This window comes from Sus scrofa, chromosome 14, assembly GCF_000003025.6.
Source record: "Sus scrofa isolate TJ Tabasco breed Duroc chromosome 14, Sscrofa11.1, whole genome shotgun sequence".
NCBI classification, from domain to species: Eukaryota; Metazoa; Chordata; class Mammalia; order Artiodactyla; family Suidae; genus Sus; species Sus scrofa.
Window position 1 is genome coordinate 35037489 of NC_010456.5, and position 23623 is coordinate 35061111.

The following is a 23623-nucleotide window of genomic DNA, read 5'->3' on the forward strand; positions in this document are numbered from 1 at the left end:
TTATTACACAAGTGATAACTCATTTGTGGTTGAAAATGCAGATCAGCAAAAAGAAAATGAAATTCACCCAGAATGTCTTCAGCCAGAGAGAATCATATTAACATATTGCTGTATATCCTTCAGGCAGTTTTCCAAGTATACATGTGAATTCACCGTTTGTATTTGTCAGATTAATGGTAGCTGCCATAACAAATAAGCCTGGGAACATTAAGTGGCTTAATACAAGAGAAGTCTATTTCTTGCTCATGTAATAGTCCAAGGTGGGTGCTTCTGGATGGCAGGTGGCTGTTCTCCACACATGGAGGGATTCACGCCTAGCCCCATCTTTGGAGCTGTCTCTAGGGCTCAGAGTCCTTTGCTTCTGGTGGGGGAAGAGGAAAAGCATGGTGAGTCACATCAGAGTTTTCTGTGAACTTAGCCTAGAAGCAGTGACATCACAATTTCATGGGTAGATCTTCTCCCATTGAAGATCGAGTCCTCTACCAATCCTGTTCATGGCTGACTGTTTTCACTAGATGATTTCTATTTAGTCAACATACTTGTTTTGGATTCAAATCTATTATTGACGTTTTCACTCATGTTTGCCTCAGTCTCCTCATCTGTGAAATGGGGATAACATTGATCTCTCTCACAGGGTAGGGATAAGAGATCTTGTATAAAAAGGCTACAGCTGGAGTTCATTGTGGTGCAGAGGGTTAAGAATCTGGCTGCAGCTCAGTTTGCTATGGAGGCATGGGTTCAATCCCCAGCCTGGCACAGTGGGTTAAGGATCCAGTGTTGTTGCAGCTGTGGTATAGGTCACAGCTGTGACTTGGATTTGATCCCTGGCCTGGGAATTTCCATATGCACTGGGTGCAGTCATTAAAAAAAAAAAAAAAAAAAAAAAAGGCTATAGCTTAATGCTCCTATAACTGGAGGTGTTCTATACTTTGTATCTCCTGGTGGCTGTAGTAATGATGATGACAGCAATAATGAAAATGATAGCAGGAGTTAGGAGAAGTAGTGCATTTTCTCTCTGGTGCCAAAGCCTTGGCGCTACAAAGAGAAGATGCTTTGTGTTTATTATAGTAGCAGGGGATGGTTGTGGTTTGACTACTTGGGTTTGTGACCCAGCTCTGCTCCAGGCTTATTACCTTGGCCAAGTGGCTTAACCTCCATAAGCTTCAAGCTGCCCAGGAGGAGATGTTGAGTAGGGGCTGGATATCCTGGTCTAAAGCTCAGATGAAAGGTTGAGGCTGGAAATAACCTTGTGTGAGTCACCTGAGTGGAACTGGTGATTGAAGCTGAGGTCCTCCTGTGTTCTCCCCTGGATGATCCTGGAGGGTCACCCAAGGGCAAAGTCTGGAGCACCCCCAGCACTGGGTGGCCTGGTTAGGAAGGGTCACCCTGCACAAGACACTGAGAAAGAAGCAGGCAAGGCAGTAGAAGCAACCAGAAATGCATAGAGTCAGGCAAAGCCAATTCAAAGCCTCTCCTGCTGCCCAGCTTCCCTGCCTGAGTCCCTATTACATCACTATTTTTCTTAAGATGCTTCTCACTATAAGATAATATTGTGTTCCTCAGTTTGTTTGTGGCCTCTTCCCCTACATTCCCTCCCCGACCTTGGGACAGAAGCCTCAGGAACACAGGATCTCAGCTATTTGACTCACCTCTGTGTCCCCAGCCCCTAAAATATGAGGTCCTCCTTAAATACTCATTGAATGAATAACAGATTCCAAGAATACATTCACACGCATTAGCACAGCCTGCTTCTCAAAGCAAGTATAGCAGCAAACAGTGAATGGTACTATTTCCTTAGCATCACTGCAGAATGAATGGGACATAAATATAGTACAAACCAGTTCGGGGGTGGCTATAGGGTGTGGGAGAATTACTGGTGATGGAAAGGAAAAAAGATGCCAGTAAGGTGATGTAGATGATAAAAGTACAATAAAGAAGCTAAATGGTTTGGGGTTGTTTGCCTCGAGCACTCATTACATATAAGATCCTGGCAATGAAAAGGGGGGGGGAGGGGTACAGTCTCTGCACCTGTGGTGCTTAGAGGCAGACAGGTAACTGGATGATTCTCAAACAGTGTCCTTATAGGATCATGGGGGCTGGCTGTGGGATCCTGGAGCTGGCCGCCTTATCCAACCCATTGGCCAGATGGGCAGGAGGGTGTTGGTGTTCCTAATACAGGGACTACACGTGCAAAGGGCTGGAGGTAGGAAGCGACAAGGTGGGGACAGGGGGTGGTGGGACACAAGAGTCACGAGCTGGAATAGAGGATCCATGTGGGGAATAATAGATAAGAAGCTGGAGATGTTTTTATTGGGCCTCAAGAGCCAAGCTAAGGAATCAGACCTCTCTTCCTAAAGGCAGGGGGAAGCCACCCAGAGCTGTAACCAGAGGAGTGACACTGTCTGGTTTGCATTCAGAAAGGGAGGTTTGGGGCACACAAGATTGCTGACGTACTTCCCTCCCTTTAAGAAGGGTGTGGACAGTTGGTGTTGATCCTAATCTGATCTCAGTAGGAACCAATGTGGATTTTAAGGCCCTAGATCCTGAAAGATACTTGGCCTAACTCCCTAAGGGGAAAGCAACTGCGAGCTGGCAGTCCTTTGGAAACGAGGGCGTCTTCAACAGCTTTCTCTATTTACCCAAGTTAAAAATAGCCAGCTGCACTCTCATGTTTTGAAGGCAAATGTGGGCAACATCAGCTCCTTAACATGAGTTCCAGAAACCAGAGGGACAGCTTCTTTACTTCTGCTGGCAGGGGGTGGTTAAACAAAGATTCAGGAGCATGGGGGGGTAGTAGCTTCATGGAGGGAGGTGAAATTGTGATTAAAAGCTGGCTTCCCTGCAATCTGATGGACCTGCCTGGGTTTTCTGTTCTGACTCATTTTAACAACTCTCTGAAGCATGGCGCCATTCAACGCTCTGGTTCATAGATGGAGAAATGGGGAGATGAAACAATGTGTTTAAGGTTGACAGAGCTAGGAAAAGGTGGGCTTTTAAACCAAAGACTGTCTGATTCAGACCAAAGTCCATATTAAACCATCTTCTTGTCCTCTTTCCCTTCTCAGACCTACCTAAGCCCATCCCCCTTCTTCGTGCCCCATGGCCCTCTTAGAACCCTCCACTGCTGGGTCTTCTCTGCAGAGGGCAGAAGTTGACCCATTTCCTAGCCAGATTCATTGTTCGAGCCACCAAATGTGCCAGGCTTGTACCTTGTTGACCTGGCCTCATTATTTATCCCTTTCACTCCCTTCCCAGGTGGCAGACTGCAAGGCGGTGTGAGTGGGCAAGGGGTGGGAAGTGTCAGATAGGTTGGTTTTTCACTGCTCTGGGAACTTGGCGGCCCTGGGCTTGGGTTTGATGTCTTCCCAACCTGGCTACACTTGCTTGGGCACTGCTCAACGTCTGCTTTGTCCCTGCCTGATCATGTTTAAGATAATTAAGCCCATAAATCAAATAATAAATAGATATTGACTCTTTGTCATGGAGTAGATCAGAATTGATTGACCACTGGGAATACTGCTTTCCTCAATCAATGGGGAGCTGGGGAGATAAATAAATCTTGATAATGACTGGCAAGAGGAAAACCAATAGGTATATTAATATATGCATTGGGAGCATATGTCTCCAAGTGTGAAGTAAGAGTTTGTTTTCTCAAAAGGGGAGAACAGGAGAGGCAGGGCAGATAGGCAGAGGCTGACCGTCAGTAGATTTACACCCAAGTAGAGTACCTGGCACACAGTAGGTGCTCCCTGATGTTTGATGAACTGCAGAAATCTCAGGAGAGGTTTGCTTTTAAGAGAAACTATATTTAGTGTTGACTATTTCTATTCTCGGGTGCCAAGCTCCAGAAATTCCCTTCGCTCAAGGGCTGAGTTGTTCTGTTCACACTTGGCCTTCCCGTGTCACTGGAAGGAAAGGTGGGGAAGGATTGGAAATGAGAGGGCGGGGAGGGCAGATGAGGGGAGAAAGGGCTGCTTAGGTGTTGGCAACACTCTTTAAGAAAGAGATTGCAGAACCGCATCAGATTTGGGGAGCAAAGTCAAGAATTGGGTCAAGTTTGGGGGGCCACTGCATCTTTCAAGGAGTGATGTTAAATAGGCATTTAGATGTATTGTTGTTCAGCCATGAGTTCTAGCCCAGAGATACAGAGCCAGCAGCCACCTGTGCTCTGAGATATTAAGAATCATGGGCTTGCAGAGCTGGCCCAAGGCAGTGCTTCTCAAACTTAACTTTGTATCAGAATCCCCTGGAGGGCTGGGGCAAACAGATTGTTGGGCTGCAACCTTAGTTTCGGATTCAGTACCTCTTCTTGGATGGGAGACTAAGAAATTGCATTTTTAATGTGTTTCCAAGTGGTGTGGATGCTGCAAGTTTGGGACCCCACTTTGAGAAACAGTGGTCTGGGGGGAAAAGATCAAAGTGAGAAGAGAACAGAGGGTTCCTGCAGAGGCTGCTAAGTAGGGGCCAGAGAGTCAGAGGAAAACCAGGAGAGTGTGTTATTGTGGAAACCTGGGGCAGATGGCATTTTAACAAGGGGAGGTGGTCAGCTGGTGTTGAAAGACAGGCAAGATGCAACTGGAAGAGCGGCCCTCAGAATTCTTGCAACCTTAAGAGTTTGCTCGCTTGCGGTTTGATCCCGACTTGCAGACTTGCCTATTCACCTACCCAGTGACCTTTGACGACCCCACCTGTGATCCGGGGGCCTCCCATGTGCATTCCAGGTTCGGGCTAGGGTGTCAGGTCAGAATGGAGCTCTTCACCTTCCAAACCGGAAAGAAGGTAGGACTGTTGCAGTGATGCTTATAACAGATATTGGGAGGGGTGTGAGGCACAGCTAGAAGATCCAGTCCCAGAAACAGTTCCCAGCACGAAAGAGCTGAAATTCATCAGAATGGCTGTGTGGAGTCGCTGAGGCCGGAAATTAATCTACTGGGGGAGACATTCTCTTGGGCACTGTATCATTGTTTTCAAAACCCATCATTGATGCCCAGCCACCACCATCCATATAAAAATAAGGGACGTTGATTGTGTGGTTGAATCATTTTAAATATGAAAGAGAGCTTTGTCATGAAAAGGCACTCTGAATATTTATTAAGGGGAACATTTGTTGAACATCTACATACTGGGTTCTATGCTAAGAACTCTATAGATATTGCTCCACACAATTGTCCCCGTTTTACAGTTGAGGAGCCTAGAACTTAGATCAAATGACTTGCCCAAAGACAAAAGCTAGTGTGAGGCTGAGTCAGGGTCTAACTTGACTTCCCTGACCCCAGAGCCTGAGCCTTAACTCCACCAGGCTGGCCTGGGCCATCTTAAAGACTGGAATTACTTCTTTGTTTGAAAAGTCTTTTAAAATTATTTTTTTTCTTCCAGTTTTGCAATGCAGTGGACATGCAGTGCTGTATAAGTTTAAGGTGTACCGCATGATGATTTGACTTACATCATGAGATGATCACAAGTTGAGTGAGCATCCTTCATCTCATAGACAGAAAATTAAAGAAACAGAAAAAAAAAATGTACTTTTTCCTCGTGAAGAGAACTCTTAGGATTTACTCCCTTGACAACATTCACATATAACATATGGCAGTATTCTTTTTGGCTGTTCTCCAAGGCCCTCTAGAGATAGATGAGTTTTATAGATCACCGTCAGAGTCTGACCACTTCTCTTACCCTTGGGGATAGAATCAAATTGATGGGAATTTCCCCCCATACGGAAGTTTCAAACTGAAAAAAAGAATGTTCTTGCATGTCAAAGTCAAGTTTCTTCTGTGTTCTTCCAGTGCCTGGACCTTGTGGCTCATCAGCAAACACAAGGTGATGGTCACCAAAAGAGCCTCTGAGGAAATGTTTGGTTTACCAGTTGTCTGACTCTGAGTAATTAGACTTTGTGCAGATTTGCCAACACAAGTTTTCTCTGGTATCGGTAATGATTTAAGTTTTCTGAACCTCAGTTTCTGCATCTATACAATGGAGCTAATAATAGTTTCCATGTCATGGGTTTATTATGAGGTCTAAATGAAGTCAAATATATAAGACACTGAGAACAGAACATGGTTCACACCAAGTGCTATGTAAGTGTTAGCATTTGTTGTTATTGTAGTTATTATGGAGGTGACATAAATACAACTCTTGTCCTATGCCGCAGTCACTAGAATGTGAAATATAGAGTTCAGAGTCCTGGGTGAATGTTCTAACCTTATTACTTGCTGCCTCTGTAACCTCTCTGAGCCTCAGTGTTCTTATCTGTAAATTAGAGATAACATGTATTTCCCTGGGTGGCTAGGATGAGCATATGAAATGTCAAAACTGAAAACTTTTCCTAAAGTGACAAGAACTAGAGAAATGTGGGACTATTTAAAATCATACCATCATAATAATGGTTTATTAAGCATCCAGTATATGTCTGGTAGCATTCTAAGCATCTCGACTTTTCCCACCTTCCAGAGGTTGTAATGGTGGAGCTGGGATTTGAACTTAGCTCTGCCGTTGTCAAAGCAAGTGTACTTAAGTACTTTATTGGCAAAGAGTACTTTCTCACGTTGGCAGTGACACAGGTTGAAAGTTGGGACTGAAACTGAGGGGACCTGCAGCCAGTCCCCGCTTCTTGGGGCTCAAGCCCGTTGGTCTCCAGGGAAGTGACCGTCCTCAGGCTGCGACTGACTGAGAAGCAGGGCTCCCTCTCCCGAGTGCGCTTGTCATCTTCTCTCTTTGATGCTAACAGAGAGCCTTGTGGCTGAGAAGTTGCTCTTGCCTTTAATCAAAAGGTTTGTCTCTGAGTCCTCTTCAAAAGAGGATTCCGTTTCTTCTAGGTGTTCAAAAGACCCTGAGGAGCGCCGAGCAGGGAACAGATCAAGTATCTTCAAAGGCAAGGAAGGGGTCGCGCCCGTCTTTAGCGTCTTCCCAGCTGAGGCCATTCCCTCCAAGGCAGTGATTAGCACAGCCCACTGGGACTTTGAGGCACAGATCAAGGATTCTCAGCGGATTTGTCTGGAAGCATTTGTAGACCATTGAGGACTGACATAGCGTCTGAGTCCTTGGAATCTGATCTTTCTGAGCAACAAGAGCCACCTTTGACAGTTTCTCAAAATGGGAGATGCTGCACCATGGCCCAGTGGAGTATTATCCTGTCTTGTTAAGAAACCACTATTTCTCAGGCTCAGCTGGCCTTGCCACCCTTCCTCTGTAGGAACTCTGCCCCCTCTGATCTCCTGTTCTGTTTCTTCCTCTCCTGCTTTCAGCCCTAATGTTGGCACATCCCTGGGGCTGATCCTACTATCCAGATATGGAGTATAGTAAAGAAATGAAAAACTGGGGCTTTTTATGGTACACCCAGAGTGATGAACCTTCCATCAGGTGCTAAGTATGACAAGGAAAGAGCATGGAAGGAAGAAGGAGCCCATCATTCAAGAAGTTCTGCTGCTGTGACCTTAGGCCTTAAACCTTTCTAGCAGTTTTCTTGTTTGTGAAATGATTCTGATGTTACCTGCTTCATTCTTGGGGTCATTTACCTCCATGTCTGAGCCTGGTTGGCCTGCAAATTAGCAGTTCAAACAATATCACAGGGGGTAGATACTGAACTCTTAAAAGTGAATGACCTCTCATCTATCTTCTCATCAATGTATCCATTCATCTTGTACCCCCTCCCCCCTCCATAGACCTATCCACCCACCCACTTGCCTTCCCCATCATTCATCCATCCAACATCGTCCTTCTCAACTCTCCATCACCCTTCCATCTCTCCATTCATGCACCCATCCACCTACTCATCTGATGATGCATCAAGCCATTTAGCAAATAGTTGCTGAGCACCTGCTCTCTACTAGGCACTGCCATTTGCTACAAATGAGTATTGGGGGCTTTTCTTTAGGGATTGTGAGAGTCAGTGTGTCACACTTAAAGCCAGTCCTCGAGGCAGTGTAAGATGGCAGGGTAGTGTGGGTAGGCTGTGGACAGCATCATTCTGGTATCACTGGGCTGGAGCCAAGGACAAATGTGTCTATGGGAGCATCCATGAATGGGAATTTCAGCAGAATGCACATCTCCAGAAGTGAGCTGTAGGCCATTTTCCTAGACCACCCAAATGAAAGACAAGGCAGCAAGACTAAAAGACTGAGAATCATCTCTGCATCCATGTTTCCTTCCATGCTGAGAAGCATGGAAGCTGAGACCCTGGTGATGAATGGAGGAGAAGGTGGTCAGAGGGTGATCTTGGGCAGTGAGATATGGGGGAGGAAGGTGCCAATTTAGGAGGCTCTGAGTAGCTTAGCATATTTTCCAAAGGGTGATGGTGGGAGGGGGCCTGCAGACCAAAAGGCACAGGGCTGCTCACTGCCTGTGTTACACCCCATTAACTCTCAACTCATGATAATTTATCAGTGGCAGGCTGGAGTTTACTAATTCATTATTTATAGAAAAAGTGTTTGCTAAGCAAATTAGCAGTTCAAACAATATCACAGGGGGGTAGATTTAACCCACTCAAGAAACCCAACCAGAGCACATTTGATAGCTGAAGGCAAATGGAGCTGCTGGTGACAGACAGACACATGCTGGCCTTAATGGTCCCTGCCTTGCAGCTCCAGAAATCTTCACTTGATCTCAAAATGGTTTGTCTCTAAGGAACACATCTCATACCCTCTCTGCCTCATCTAGTCCAAATTTCACAATTGACTCTAGGTTGCCACTTCAGTATTGCACTAAAAAACCCTTTTGTCAACTCTAGTAAGAATATCTTTGGGAGTTTCCGCTGTGTTGCAGTGGGTTAAGGACCTGGCATTGCCACAGCTGTAGTGTAGGTCAAAGCTGCAATTCAGAGTTGGTCCCCAGCCTGGGAGTTTTCATATGCTGTGGGCGCAGCTAAAAAAAAAAATTTTTTTTAAAGAGTATCTTTGGAGTCAATTATCAAAACCACATTCCTTGAACAACGCTTACCTTGTGTGAGATGAGTGGCCATGGCTTCCTTTAAATGTCTTAAAGATCTGGTCCTGTTGTTTGAGAAAGGTGTCTTGGACTTGGAGTTGGTAGACCTGCGAGACCTGGTTTCCCATCTTGATGCGTGGCTTCAGGCAGGTCATTTTGGCTCTGTGATCCTCTGCTTCCTCATCTGTAGAATGGGCACACCAATCCCCGTGCTACAAAGTTGTTACAAGTAGTCGATTAAACCAGGAAGGTGAAAATATTTTGTTAAAAGAAAAAAGAAATTCAAAACAGATGTGGGAGGACCAATAGTTTATCAGATGGATTTCAGTGAAAATGAGATTTTTAAATTCCTTTGAGTCAGGATGAGTGGTTTTAGCTTTTCCAGTAGTTCTGAGCCTTGGCTTACCATTAGGATTACCTGGGCAACTTGTTAATCATGAGTGATGCCTGAACTCTCTGCCTCCCACCCCCAAAAGATGCTGCTTTGGTTGATCTGGGGTGGGGCCTGGGTGTTTACACTATCCAGGTAATTCTTTCATGGAACCAGGGTAAGGAATTCTGTACAATTCAGAATGAGCTGTGTCAGACTTCTCTTTCCTCCTCTCAGAATCGGAAGGACATCGCGATAGGGGCCTTGGAATCTTACAGACTCTGGTGCAGCCATGCCTCTGGAACTTCCTGGCTACTCTGTTTAGGGTAGAATATCTTTGTGGTGAGGGTTATTGAGAAGAGTAAATCTGATAAGAGCACAAGTGCCTTTCTTTGATGCCTAAAACAGTTTGGGCCCAACTTTTTTCTTGTTGGGGATTGACCAATAAAATCCCAAGTACAAGTGGCTTCAGGGGTTTCCCAGGACTGAATTCAGGGACAAAAAAATCAGTTTCCAAAAAGCAGCAGAAGCCATGGCAATAGAAACAGTTCTTCCTAGAAGAGCAGGAGTAATAAGAGTAATGTCCATCGAGAGAGTTCCCATTGTGGCTCAGTAGTAATGAACCTGACTAGTGTCCATGAGGATGCAGGTTTGATCCCTGGCCTCGCTAAGTGGGTTAAAGATCCAGCATTTCCATGAGCTATGGTGTAGGTTGCAGACATGGCTTGGATCTGGCATGGCTATGGGGTAGGCTGGAAGCTGTAGCTCCAATTTGACCTCTAGCCTGAGAACTTCCATATGCCACACACATGGCCATAAAAAGAAAAAAAAAAAGTGATGTTCATCGATATTGATTGAGTACCTGTCAGGTCCCAGGGTTCCTGCTATTCTGCTAAACCCTTTACTTGGACAATTTGGGGTCATCTTACAGCTACCCTCCTGAAGTGTGTATAAATGTTATTCCCATTTACAGATGAAGGGTTCAAGGTAAGTGACTTCCCAGGCATCCAGGGAGGAGTCAGGCTGGGATTAGAGCTCAGCAGCCAGACTCCAGAGCCTGTGCACAGAGAGAGAGGAAGAAGGTAACAACTAGAGTTGTGCTGCTCCAGGTGCCTGGCACCTTTAAGTTTCTTCTAGAGCCAAGAAAGCATCCTCACACCTTGTCCTCTCAAGAGCACTAGACCTGCATCCCAGTCCAGTCTCCCTCGACTTGTGCCCAAGAACAGTCAGGAAGTCACTTCCCCTCCCCCAGCCTCCATTTCCTACCCTGTAAAATGGAGCTGATGAGCATCCCAGTCTCTCAGGGTTCTGTGGAGGCTGGAAGGTGGTGATGCCTATAACAGACTTGGAACAGTGTGCATGAGGATCAAGAGTGAACAGTGGTGGTTATTGTAGCGTACTCCGTGAGCCAGACACAGCAGTAAGCATGTCAGATGGCTCATCTACCTGGATGTTCAGAACAGGGATGTAGGCTCATGAAGCCCAGCTTATGGATGAAAAAACCCAGGCTCACAAAGATGAAGCGAGGATTCACACCTATGCATCTTCTTGACCCTCAGGAGGATGGTTTTATCATCCTTTATCTTGCAGAGAGGGAAACTGACACCCAGGAAGGTTAACTAATGTATCTGGGTTACCCGACTAGGAGGCAGGCTAGCCTGCGTGTGACTCTGAAGCCCACGAGCTCTCTCCTGGGTCTCTGTCCAGCTGTCCACCCTTGCAGGAGAAAATCCACAGTTTATTTCTCTGCTCTCCTCCTGGAAAAGCCTGCAGAGCAGACTCCCTTCTCCCATCTCCTGTGTGGTTTTTGAAGCTGCACTAAAAAGAGACAGCTGGGGCTTGTGGGCAACACAGGGCTGCTCTGACACCGAGAGGATGGTATTTCTGAATATCTGATGTGAACATACCCTCTCGTGCACACACCCAAGAACCACAAAATCACAACCAGAAATGGACAACTTGGAGGGGGGAAATACCAGTGTTTCTAAGTGGGGAAAGGAGCCATATTGGTTGGGGAGAGAAATGTCATTTTCAGGCTGCCAAAAATAGTGTTAACATATAATACAGAGAGCCCATAAAATCCACAGTCTAATTCTTCTGGGCCACCTAGTTGAGATACTTTACGAAATTTCGTCTGAGCGCCTTGACATGTAGCTCCTACTCTTGCTAGAGATAGTGGGGGTTTTTTGGCCCAATGTGGTGGCATCCATTGTCAATGCCAAAGCCTCCTTCTCAGTCGTAGATGCCCCAAACCTGTGTCCCCAGCGGAAATGTTCAAAACTGGCCTTGTTAATCATTGTGTATCTGTTCATTCATTTGTCCATCTGTTCACCCACCCATCCAACACAGTTAAGAAACTCCATAATCATTGTATCAGATAGGAAGGGTTGAAAAAGGTGTGCAGAGGGTGTGATGAGAATTTGCAGTGAGGGGAGATGGGCGGCTTTGTGAAGAATGAGACATTTGGAAGAGACAGAGGAAGGGTATTCTTGATGGAAGGGACAGTATGGGCAAAGGCTAAAAGGTGGGAGAAACAAGATGCCACATCTGGAAAAGTACCAGTAGTTCAGTGGGGTTGGAACACATGGTGCCACATGGTGGACACTGGACACAAAGTGTGGGTTAAGTAGTAATCATATAAGGGAGGACAGTTACTGAGTCCTACTGTTCCATAGGGAGGTTTTTTGGTCTCGTCACAGGAGTTCAGAGACAGAAATCGAGAATGCAAAGTGAGGATTTAGTTAAGTGAGAAATACACCCCCAGAGGGGAGCAGGCAGGCAGGTGAGCAGCTGCCCTGCATTTCCTTGGCACACCAGCTATGAGGGGCATACAAATGAAGGCACGGGATATTTATTGGGAGGGAGGGGTTTGAGTGTCTTATTTCCCAATTTTCATTCCAGCTCCACCTTCCCAAAAGGAGAAGGGATTTTTGTCTTTATTTAGCCTTGATTGAAAGCGTCATGGCATCAGTGCAGAATGGGAACTTCTTATCTGCAAGGCTAATTTTGTTGTAATGAGGGCATAATGAGCAAAAGGTTACATTGAGACACTGGAGATTTGTGCCTTTTCCCATCTTTTTTTGTCTGCCTCCAGGACTCTTATCACCCAAAATGTGTGGTTTTCTGTCAGTCTGGAGGTTCCTACTTTTCTTTGTCTGCCCATGGACCCCCACTTTTTACAAGATGTGTGGTTTCCCACCACCTGGCCTATGCCCCCTCCCTTTCTCTGCACATGCATAGCTATCTGCCTGCTGGAACAATACTGTGTGTCACACATATGCTGAGCCTGTTACTACATGTTACTTTGTTATTGGAAGCGCACAGCCACCCTGAGAAGTGAATGGTTATTTGTCTCCATTTTATAGATCAGGCTCTGTCTTGGACTGTTCTGGCTGCTATAACAAAATACCACAGACTAGGTGGTTTATAAACTGCAGAAAATAATTTCTCATTGTTCTAGAGGCTGAGAAGTCCAAGATCAAGGTGCTGGCAGATGCCATGTCTGGTGAGAGCCCACTTCTGGGTTCATGAATGGCTGTCTTATCACCGTAACCTCACATATTAGAGGGGGGTGAGGGAGCTCTGAGTCTCTTTTCTAAGGGCACTGACCCCATTCATGACCTAATCACCTCCCAAAGGTCCCACCTCTAAATACCATCACTTTGGGGGTTATGTTTCAACATATGCATTGGGGAGGGGAGACACACACTTTCTGTCTATAATTGTGTCCAAGAAGTTTTGTTACTTGCCCAAGGTTCCCTGGGTGTGAGCAACAGAAGTACAACTATGCTTGAGCAGGAGGCTGGGGTGATCTCATGGAGAAAGACAAAGACATGGAAACAGTGTCTGGGTTATAGTTTTGGGTGGAGAGAGTAGAATCACCACGTGGGTTAGACCCTAAACCTCCATTTCCTTGGTGTAAAATGGGGTCCACTGTACTGATTCAGGCAGCGAGCCTGAAATGATATAGCGGGGGAGGACAGTATAGGCACTGAGAAGAGGTCAGGACTCAGGTCCTGAGCTGTGTAGAGCAAGTGGCCTGGCTGGTCCTAACTTTTCTTACAGACATCCCAGGCCTGGGTACCCCCTCCCACAAACCTCCCCAGGGTATCCCCAAAACACATGAACTTTGGAGGTCGAGGTGGCCAGTCCCTTGCTTGTCCTCTTCGCCCTTGAAGCTTTGTAGGTAGAGCCTAGAATGGCTCTGAGATTAAGGAGGTCTGGAAGGGCAAGATGACTTGGGAGAACATTGGGAAGAGCTTCTCTTGGTGCCCTGGTGTTAAGAGCTTAAGGGGAAAAAAAGAATCCCAAATGAACTTGAGTAGTCATTTTCGCCCATCTTGGAAAAATTGACAAACTTACATTTTGTTCCTCCACCTTCCAATTGGGTTTGGGGGAATGACAGGACTTGCAATTGAAACAGATTACCAAGGTGAGGCTTGGTGACTAATGGAAATATTCATAATAGGATTACACAGAGTTTTCATCTTTCCATGAAGATGTGACACTGTCACATGACAACCTTTTGGGGCACAGAACCTGTGTTTTTAATCTCTCTGGACATTTATTTTCTGTTTTTAAATGATTGAGAGGTGAGGTCACATCCCTGAGGTGACTTGCTTTCTATCTGTGGGAAGCAGGAGAAAGCTATTGACAAAAACATGAAATTGGATCTCACTGAGCGTGGGTTCCCACTTGCATCTGCTTCTTTAAAACCACTGGGCTGTCCAGTTACATCTAAATGGAAGTGTCTGTGCACTATTTGGAAAAGAACCATCCTTCTGCAGCACAGAGGAAAACGCAGCTCCCATCCCAGAGATTGGTTTCCCTGGTGATGGTTGCTGTAGAAGCGTGGGCCTAGCCAGAGTATTTTATTTTTGTTTTGCTATTGTGTCTCTTTCCATTTTCTTATGCCCTCACTCACTTCATCACTGTGTGACTCAGTGCTGGCTGGGGGCTGATGGTACCCATCCTGCCGCTGGGAAACCCCCACATCTGCAAACCTTTCCCTCCTGCCAGTTACCTATCAATCAGGTACTATAGTAAGGGTAGGATAGGCTTGTGCTGCAATGACAACCAACCTTAAAATCTCTTTGGCTTACTCAAAGTTTCTCACCTGCCTGAGTTTGCTATAGGTTGGGCCAGGCTCCAGGAAAGCTGTCTTCCATGCAGGTACTCAGGGATCCAGGAATCCCCAATCTTATGACTATCCTGTCATCACTGTGGCGCAAAGAGAAGAGGCTGCAGATTCAGCAACTGGCTTCTCACTCCCCCATCCAGCAAGTGCCAGGTCACTTCCCATTGGCCAGAACCAATCACGTGACACTGCATGGTTACTGCAAAGAGACTGGGAAGTGTGGTCTCAGTGGTGCCTGGAGGGAGCAATAGGAAACAGAAGTTGGTGATCACAGGGCATTGTCTCTTCCATGAAGAAGTTTTCTCATTTAATCCCACAGGCCTGTGAGGTAGATTCTGCCTTGTCCACCTGCATTTCTCTTACGAGGTTCGCCCCAGAGGCTATAATATAATTTAGGCCTGGATCTGGAGTCTGGTTCTGTCTGCCTCCAAATTATGAGCTCTTACCTGCTGGGCGCTACTACCTCCCCAAGGAGTTCTCTCCTCTCCACTCTCTGTATCTGTTTCAACTTCTGAAAGGAATGATTACTCCCAGTGCTCTCCTGGCTCTGGATTTTTCTCCACGCCTCTCCAGGTAATGAAACGGTGGTTTATTTCCCTCCCAGAATTCTCCCCAGTGATTCTGCCCAGCCAGCGTGCCTAAAATCCCCTTGGCGTTCTAGATTTATCTCCAAACTTCAAGTGCAAGGGACACAATGTTCCTTGCTGTTGACCTGGCAGAGGCATAGGTTCTAGAAAGTTGGGGGGGGGTGTTCTCCCCTGGTGACATTTCTTCCCAGACTGAGAAATTGGGAAGTTTCCCCAGAACATAGCTCATATGTAAAGGAAATGGGAAGAAGTGGGAATTTTATGTGAACTTTGAGTTTTTTTCTTTTTTTAAACAACTTTATTGATATAGATATGTAGATGTCTCACAAAATTCACTCATTCATACCTTTCAGTGGTTATATATGTACAGAATGGGTGCGCCTATCACCAAATCTAATTTGTATTCAAATGTAACTGATTTACAGTATTAGTTTCAGGTGTATAACAGTGATTCAATATTTTTATAGATTATACTCCATTGAAAGTTGTTCTGTGATTTTAGAACATCTTACCACCACCCCCTGAAATAAACCTGTACCCATTAGCAGCCACTCCCTAGGCCCAGCCCCGGCAACCTGAGCCTCCAGTTTTCAGACCATCAGTGTTTTCATTGGAGCCTTTCAGAGGCGAGGAAAATAAAAATGCAAGTGAGGGAGACTGTGGCGGTTCTGCAGTTGGCATGACTGTACCTGTGTTGCTTTCAAAAAACATACCCACAGGTAGATACAGGTGTACCTATAAATGCAAATACACACAAATACACAGAGGCACTTACATAAATATGCAAACACGTACTACATCCACACATACACACACACGCATTCACTCACATGTTTATACCCACGTTCCAGGGCACATACACATGTGCATGTGGGCAGAGGCCCTCAGACCCGTAGAAACAGTGCCCATGTACCTATCAGTGCCCACAGATGTGTCCTTTGCTACAGTGATCTTTGGTGTGGTGGCAGCAGATCAGGTAATTTCCCCCGTGGTGGCCCTGTCCAAGCCAGTGGTCTGTAAGGAAGGCATTCTAAAGCAATTTAGGATTTGCTTCACTTGAGTGAATATTTGTCCAGCAATTTCATGCCCAGGGGCTGCCCAGGAAGGCTCTGGTAAGGTGCGGTGTGGGGATTCAGGAAGGGAATAGCAGAGGGGAAGAGGCAGGAGGCTTAGAAACATGTCAGTTGTATGACACGGACTTGGCATGTGCTTCTGTGATGGAGCCCTGGTGCGTTGGGCTTGGGGAGGGTGTCCCTGATGGAGCCTCCCTCCTGTCTGGGGTGGCAGTGGCCAGTGAAGTGTATACTGTCCCCAGTGTTGCAGAGCTTAGGCTAGCAGAGAAGTTCCTGGCCCACGTTTGCACTGGCCCCAAATCTCTTGCCTTCTCCCTCATCAGCCCAACTGAATTCTAAGCAGAGAGCCACACTCCTGCCCTATGACACTCCATATCCCTGCTGGGAGTATTGGCTTGATGCATGGATAGATGGATGGATGGATGAATAAGGGAGTGAATGAATGGAAAACCCACTTGATCTTGACCACACCTGGCTCTCAATGCAGAGGAAATGGCTCACATTTGCCGAACTCCTAGTTCTAGCAGCCTGGTTGCCATTGACCCACCCTGATTTCTTAGAACAAAGATCAACAAATGTTTTCCGTGAAGAGCCAGACGGGAAATGCTTTGAGCTGTGTCGCACAGTCTCTGTCAACTCCTAATCTGCCACTGTGGCTGAAAGTATCCACAGATGGTATAGAAACAGAGGGTGTGGTTGTGTGCCAACAGAACATCATTTCACAGAAATTGGAATTTTGTAGCGTGTTCACAGGTCACAAAATATCATTCTTCTTCGGAATTTTTTTCATTTTGATTTTAAGGTGTTACAACTAGTCTTAGCTCATGGGCTGCACAAAACCAGGCAGTGGGCTGGGTAGGGCCTTGGGCCATAATTTGCAACCCATTTTAGGTAGTTGGTTCTAGTAGGCCTGCGTGTCCACACTCTCCCAGATTCTCTGCACATCTCTGACCTGAGCAGTATAGACAGTGGGCTAGTTGAGGTGTGTGCTAGGGTGGCCCAGTGCCAGAGGCCTTCTCAGAGAAAGGAGAGGTGGTGGAAAGCCCTGGAGCTTTGGGCAAACTGGGTCCAGATCCTGCTTCCACATCCTGAAGGATCCTAGGCAAGGCATTCATTCCCTCAAGTTTTTCCTCCTCATCAAAAAAGTGGGAGGATGGAAAAGGTCGCCGCCCCACCAGCCCCAGGCTCTGGTGAGGGAGAAATGAACACAAGGCTTGTCTTCAGAGCGTAAAAACATCAGCTTCCTTGTCCCTCAGCCTCTGTTCTTTGCCCTCCCCAAAGAGGCTGTAGACTAGAGGTTGAGAACAAGATTCAGGTGTCAGACTGAGGGTAGAATGCCAGGTGTGCTTCGTGAATCTCACCTGTCTGAGTCTCCGTCTTCCCCTCTGTCAAGTAAGCACAATACTTCCCCCAACAGGGTGCAGCTAAATAAGATCATTGTGTAAAACCTTTAGCAGAATGCTCACGGGAAGATTCAATGGATGGTACTTATTATTCTTAGGTGGCTCTGTGGCTGCAAACCCAAGCTTTAGCCTCAGGCAGGTCTGGGTTCGAGCCAGGCTGTGCCAGTTGAAGCATGACCTTGGGAAATTCCATCCCCCTCCTGCATTTTGGTTTCTCTGTCTCTTCCATGAAGGATGTGGACCTGATGATCGCTAACACCTGTCTACCACCTGAATTCTAGAAATGTCTGTGCATGTTCTCTTACAGCAGGACCAGGTAGGTTCCAGGCCAGATACATTCCCAGCATCCCCTAGGAAGGTAGAATCCCCCCTCCCCCCTTCTTCCCCTCCTCCCTCTCCCCTTTTCCTCCTCCGCCTTTTCCCCGTCACCTTCTCTTTTCCCTCCTCTGCTCCCCTCCCCCTTTTCCCTCCTCACCCCACTTTACTGCCCCAGTCCCTGTCGATAGAAGGGACACAGCCACTTTGTGGGGTTACTCACACCACTCCTGCGTTTGCCCCTGACCCCTTTACTAGCCCCATAGTCATTTTAAATATCAAACAGGCAATTCCTTTTTCCTCATTAGGGATTGAATTTTTTTCAGGGAGAGAAAGTTCCATTGAGATTCGCAGATATGGGATTTCCTCATTAGGGATTGAATTTTCTCAGGGGGAGAAGGTTGTATGAGAACTTACAGGTGAGAGCTGAGAAGGTAACTGGCTGTGCACCCTGAATGGGCTGTAAAGCCTGTGCAGAGGACAGAAAGAGCACAACACTGCCTCCTGCCACAGCCAGAGCACTTCCCCAGCAAGACCAGGCTGCTGGAAGGATGAACTCAATTCCAGCTCTACTTTCTCATTTCAGTTTGTCACCAGTTCAGTATTTTTCAAACTGTCTATAGAATAAACCTGTCTGGTTTCATTTCAGTCTGTCTCAGAAGTGCTTTTTTCCTTTTTTTTTTTTCTTTTTTTCTCATTTACAGAAGTAATACATGTTTATTGGAGAAAAAAGTAGGAAAGAGATAAGGAGCCAGAAAAAATTTTTTTTTGCAAAGCTTCTAATCCCACGACCCAGGGCAAGCCCTGCTAACACCCTGGAGTCTATCCTTTCTGTGGATTTTAATGCATATAAATTAGGTGGCATATGTATACATTTTAAAAACAGTAGCTCCATAGACTGTTCAGCTTAAAAAAAAAAAAAAAAAAAAAAAAAAAAAAAAAACATGTGGTTCTGGTCAAGGGGCAATAGCAACTGCTGTATCTTATCTTCAGCCTCTGAGGGAAGCACCTGGGGTCAGTCTGGTCTTTTTGTGCCTCAGGGAACCTTGTGCAAGGAAAAAGCTGGAAGCATCATTACTAATTTGATATGATTTGGTGCTGAGCCAGTAGGGAAAGACCTGCCCTGGCCCTGAGCATGGCTCTTCCAGCTCCAGTGGACACCAGGGAGAATGAAGGTGGTTGCAGTCACTCATTCCTTCGTTCATCCATTCACTCGTTCTAGAAGCATTTCCTGAGCACCTCCCCTGGGCCTGGCCCATGTGTGCTGCCTGCTGGGCAGGCTCAGATGCCCCAAGAACCTCTATAGAGCCTTTCAGGCGGTCTAGCCCTCCATCCTGCCTTGCCTGTCTTTGGATGGCAGTTGGGAATTCCCAACCAGAAGCAGGGAAGAGGTGATGAGGTCAAATGAGGGCTGGTCCTGAATTGAAAATGTGGAAGGAGAGGCCTAGAGTTGGGGAGGGAGGAGGGAGTCTCAGCTCAGTGGACACCCAAAGGTTTCCAGAGGCCAGGCTCTCTGAGCTGGGCCATCCTTTCCCAAGGGATCTTATGAAATCCTGGAAAGAGGATTTGAGATCAGGACTCAAATCCTGACCCTGTTGCCTGCTGACTGCAGGACCCTGGGAAGGTCACTTAACCTTTCTGCATGTGCATTTTTTCATTTGTAACCTAAAGCCTCCCCTTCCAGGAAGACTGGCATGACAGGGTCTCAGCTCAGTGGATGAGAGAGCTCCAGTGCTAACTAGTAGGTTTTAACCTGCATGGAGAGATCACACATACACCCTAACATATAATCAACCCCTTTTCCAGAATCACCCCACCTCATAGTTTGCATACACTCAAACTGTGAGTTCCAAAGATTTCAGGTCACTTGTCCAAGACCGCATAGCTAGAAAGAGTGAATTTTATCTCAAGTGGTTCTGATTCAGAAGTGTCTGCTTCTATCCAGCCTGGCACATTGCCTCAGTTTCCTCATGTGTAAAATGGGAATACCGCTTTAGAGCGATATTGGAAGCATTTGGTGAGATGGTGCCTGGAAACCTTTTGGCTCTGTTCTGGTTCTCCGGGATGCTTTTGGGAGATGGTCATCATCCTAAACAAGACGATGCTGGCTCTTCTTAGAGAAATTAGATAAGGGGCATCCAGAGGCTTTGCCCTGAACCCACACAATGTGGAGGGAAGAGGGCCCTGCCATTCCCTCCTGACTACCTGTTAATGGAGGCACCTGCCTCCATCCTCTCATTGTCTGCCAGACCCCATGTGCACGTCTCCACTGCCCTCATTATGACCCACAGTTATTTTGTTTGCTTACTGATGGAGAATGTCAGTTCCATTGCCAAGGAAATGGCCTTTTTGTCTTGTCACTTCACACCTGACCTGTTGTCCTTGTTCATACATAATTGGCAGGAGTACGGGATTTGCAGGCCTGAGGATTAAATGAGTCCAACTTTCTTCCAGAAGGTGGGACAGGTACCTCTAGCCCCAAATAACATTGAATCACATAGTGGGATCATGATTTTCCCTTCAGTTCTTTCTCCATTCTTCTCACCAGAGAAGGAAAAAGTCTTCATTCAGTGCTAGTATTCAACACCATCCTTACGCTTACTTCCCTTACTTGCTAAGCTTTTTTTTTTTTTTTTAAGGCCACACCTGCGACATATGGAAGTTCCCAGGCTAGGGGTTGCATTGGAGCTGCAGCAGCTTGCCTACACCACAGCCACACCAGATCCTGATCGCATCTGTGACCTACACCACAGCTTGCGTTAACACCAGATCCTTATCCCACTGAGCAAGGCCAGGAATCAAACCCACATCTTCGTGGATACTAGTCAGGTTCTTAACCTACTGAGCTACAAGGGGAACTCCAAACTTTTTCTTTTAAACAAAAGAGGAGACCTTAAGTACAGACCATTTGGCAGGCCATAATGACAAGCAAGGATTTAATTTGGGTTTTTTCAGTGGGCTTGTTTTCATTTAATGTATTTTTACATTTGTGGCTAGAGATTCTAGCTTTCCCTCTGGTAATGATAGAAGGTCATGATAAAAGTTTCTTTTTAAAATACATTTATTTTTCAAAGCTTGTCCATCTAAAGAAAACTATTAGCAAGTGATAAATAATATGATTTGCCTGATATAGGAAAAATCCTAAGGTGGCTCTGGAATGATGAGTGTGAGGGATATGGAGTGACATGTACAGTCTGACCCTTAGGAGATGCTGAGAAAAGATGCTATAGAGTTAGGGAGGAACATGTCCTGGGATGTCTTTGGACAAGGTCAAGAAGAGCAGGTCTTGGATGGTGGCTGGACCAAACAATCTGATGAGAGGCAGAGGAACCAGACAGGCTACAACTCCCCAGAAGTTCTGGAAGCCCACCCCAGCCAGCTACCTGTGCCCTTGGAAATTCCCTTACTTATAAAGCACAGACCAGGGAGGGAAAAATATTCACCAGATGCCTAGAAGCAGGGGGTCATAGTTAGGGACAGGAGCATCCCCTAGTGGGTAGAACCCCCATCTCAGTTCTTGAAGGGCCCAAAGCAGCTGACATCTGGCCTCTCTGAATTTAATGAAAGCAGAGGGAAGCATAAGCTTCCTTTCCCTTCCCAATTCTCCCAGCTTTGTAGGGACGTCAAAGGCTGGAGATGGGTATGGATTTGAAAAAAAAACAAAAAAGCAAAAAAAAACCCAAAAACCAAAGTTCCACTTTCCAGTGCAGCCAGCTTTGTAGGGACGTCAAAGGCTGGAGATGGGTATGGATTTGAAAAAAAACAAAAAAGCAAAAAAACCCTAAAACCAAAGTCCCACTTTCCAGTGCAGCCAGCTCCTGCTTTGCATATTTTGATGCCTGGAGGGCCACTCTTCATCTTTTCTTGTCTGGCTGGGCCACATGCCTTACCCCAGCCAACTCGTTACTTAATGGAACTCTATAACTCTTCATTTCCTGGACACATGTCAGGTTAAGCAGGTGGCAAACAGCTGGCATTTCTCACTTGCTTTCTGGCATTTCCCATTTTATAGGAAGCTAACCTGGCATTTTTTTTTTTTATTATAAAGCCCCAGAGTCCCAAGGTTTAATATCCTCCGTGTTAGATTCACAAACGACTTGGAAGAGGCTGCCGGCGGCTGAGATGTGATGGAGCGAGAGCAACTTATCACTTGACATGGCATTTATTTGCTTGAGGGAGGGGAAGAGGGAAGGGCAATTAAGTGGGTTTTGAGTTTTGAGAGGTTGGGGAAGCTGAGAAGTGAGCGAGGGGGCAGAGAAGCCGAGGGGTTGTGAATCCCTTTTGACAGAACCCAGTGTTTTGAAAATAACAGCTGACTCTGAATCCACCTGCCTTGGGAGCTAAAATCAGGCAAAGCAGAGAACTGTTTCCACCCAGCTGTTTCTTTTATTCAGAGGATCAACCCTTGGAGGGCAGGTAGTGGGAGATGCCCTCTAGAGCCCAGCCCTGCCAAGCCACATGGCCTTGGCTGTGTGATCAAGCATGCTGCATGGGGCCTGCCTCAGGGTCTTTGCACTGGCTGGTCTCTCAACCTGGAACTCACCTTCCCGGGATTTTCACACGGTCAGCTTCTTTCTTCCTTTTCTCTCCACATGGTCCCCCTCCCTGGAGCAGCTTTCCCTGAACATCCTGGTTCAAGAGGTCCCCAGCCCACCACGCTTTGTCTAATCGGTCTGTTTATTCTCAGAGTTCTTGTTGTGGCTCAGCAGGTTAAGGAGCCAATGTTGTCTCTGCGAGGATGTGGGTTCAATCCCTGGCCTCGCTCCCTGGGTTAAGGATCTGGTATTGCCACAAGCTGCGGCAGAGTGTTGCCATGGCTGTGGTGAAGACCGTCAGCTGCAGCTTTGATTCGACCCCTAGCCTGGGAATCCAGCTGCCACATGTACAAGGACAACCACAGTTAGCTTCCTATAAAATGTGAAGAGCTGCAAAGATGGTGTGCATGGTGCCACACGGGAGAGACCCATGGGAGAGAAGGGACCTAGCTGGGGAGGCTTCTAAGGACAGATGGCGGGTGGATGTTGCTGGCTGAGAAAACAGCCTGAGCAAAGGCCCTGCAGTGGGCTGGTGTGGCTGGAGCTCGTGAACGAAGGGGTGGAGCAGTCTGCAGGGGCCAGACTGTGCAGGGCCTTTGGGCGCTAGAGAAGTTGGGTCTCTATCCGAAGAGCAGTGGGAACCACTCTAGCAGGGGTGTGACCTGGTCAGCTTCGCATTTTGAAACCACTGCTCAGAGTGCTATACGGAGAATAGACTGGGGAAGCGTCAGGGTGACCCTGAGGAGTGGTGTAGTCATCCAGGCAGAAGAGCCTTATCATTAGCAATAATATTAGAAATAACGTTATTGGCCGTGAAATGAGCAGCGTTCAAGGAGTCTACGTTCTGGCAGGATGCTGGGCGGAGCCCCATGACCTCATTTTACCCTCATTCTGTGGCAGAACTTACTGGCCCACGGCATTGGTTTCCAGTTGCTGCCATAGCAAACTACCACAACCTCAGTGGTTTGGAAATTTATCTTAGAGCTCTGGAGGTCTGAGTCTAAAATGGGCCTCACAGGGTTAAAAATCAAGGCCTGGGTCAAACTGCATTCCATTCTGGGGACCCTTGCCTTTTCCAGCTTCTAGAAGCTGCCTGCACTCCTTGGCTCACGGCCTTTTCCTCCATCTTCAAAGGCTGGTTGAGTCCCCACATCACACTGCTTCCTCTTCTTTTTTTGCAACCTAAGGTATTTCCCAGACTAGGGGTCAAATCAAACCTGCAGCTGCTGGTCTATACCACAGCCACAGCAACTCGGGATCCAAGAGGCATCTTCGACCTACACC

The 23623-nt window shown here is 46.7% G+C and overlaps 1 protein-coding gene and 1 long non-coding RNA gene across 6 annotated transcripts in view; both read left to right on the forward strand.

Moving 5' to 3' along the window:
* Positions 1-18452, forward strand: part of LOC110256852 — a 28411-nt gene extending 9959 nt beyond the window's left edge. Inside the window, exons 2-4 of one of the 2 annotated variants that reach the window (XR_002338904.1) lie at positions 14746-14999; positions 17588-17805; positions 18131-18452. This is a non-coding gene — a long non-coding RNA (uncharacterized LOC110256852). The remainder of the gene's footprint in view (positions 1-14745; positions 15000-17587; positions 17806-18130) is intronic. The other variant, XR_002338903.1, reaches the window with a different exon arrangement.
* The window catches only part of KSR2 (kinase suppressor of ras 2), a 414659-nt gene that overhangs the window by 362140 nt on the left and 28896 nt on the right, over positions 1-23623 (forward strand). The window lies entirely within an intron of this gene.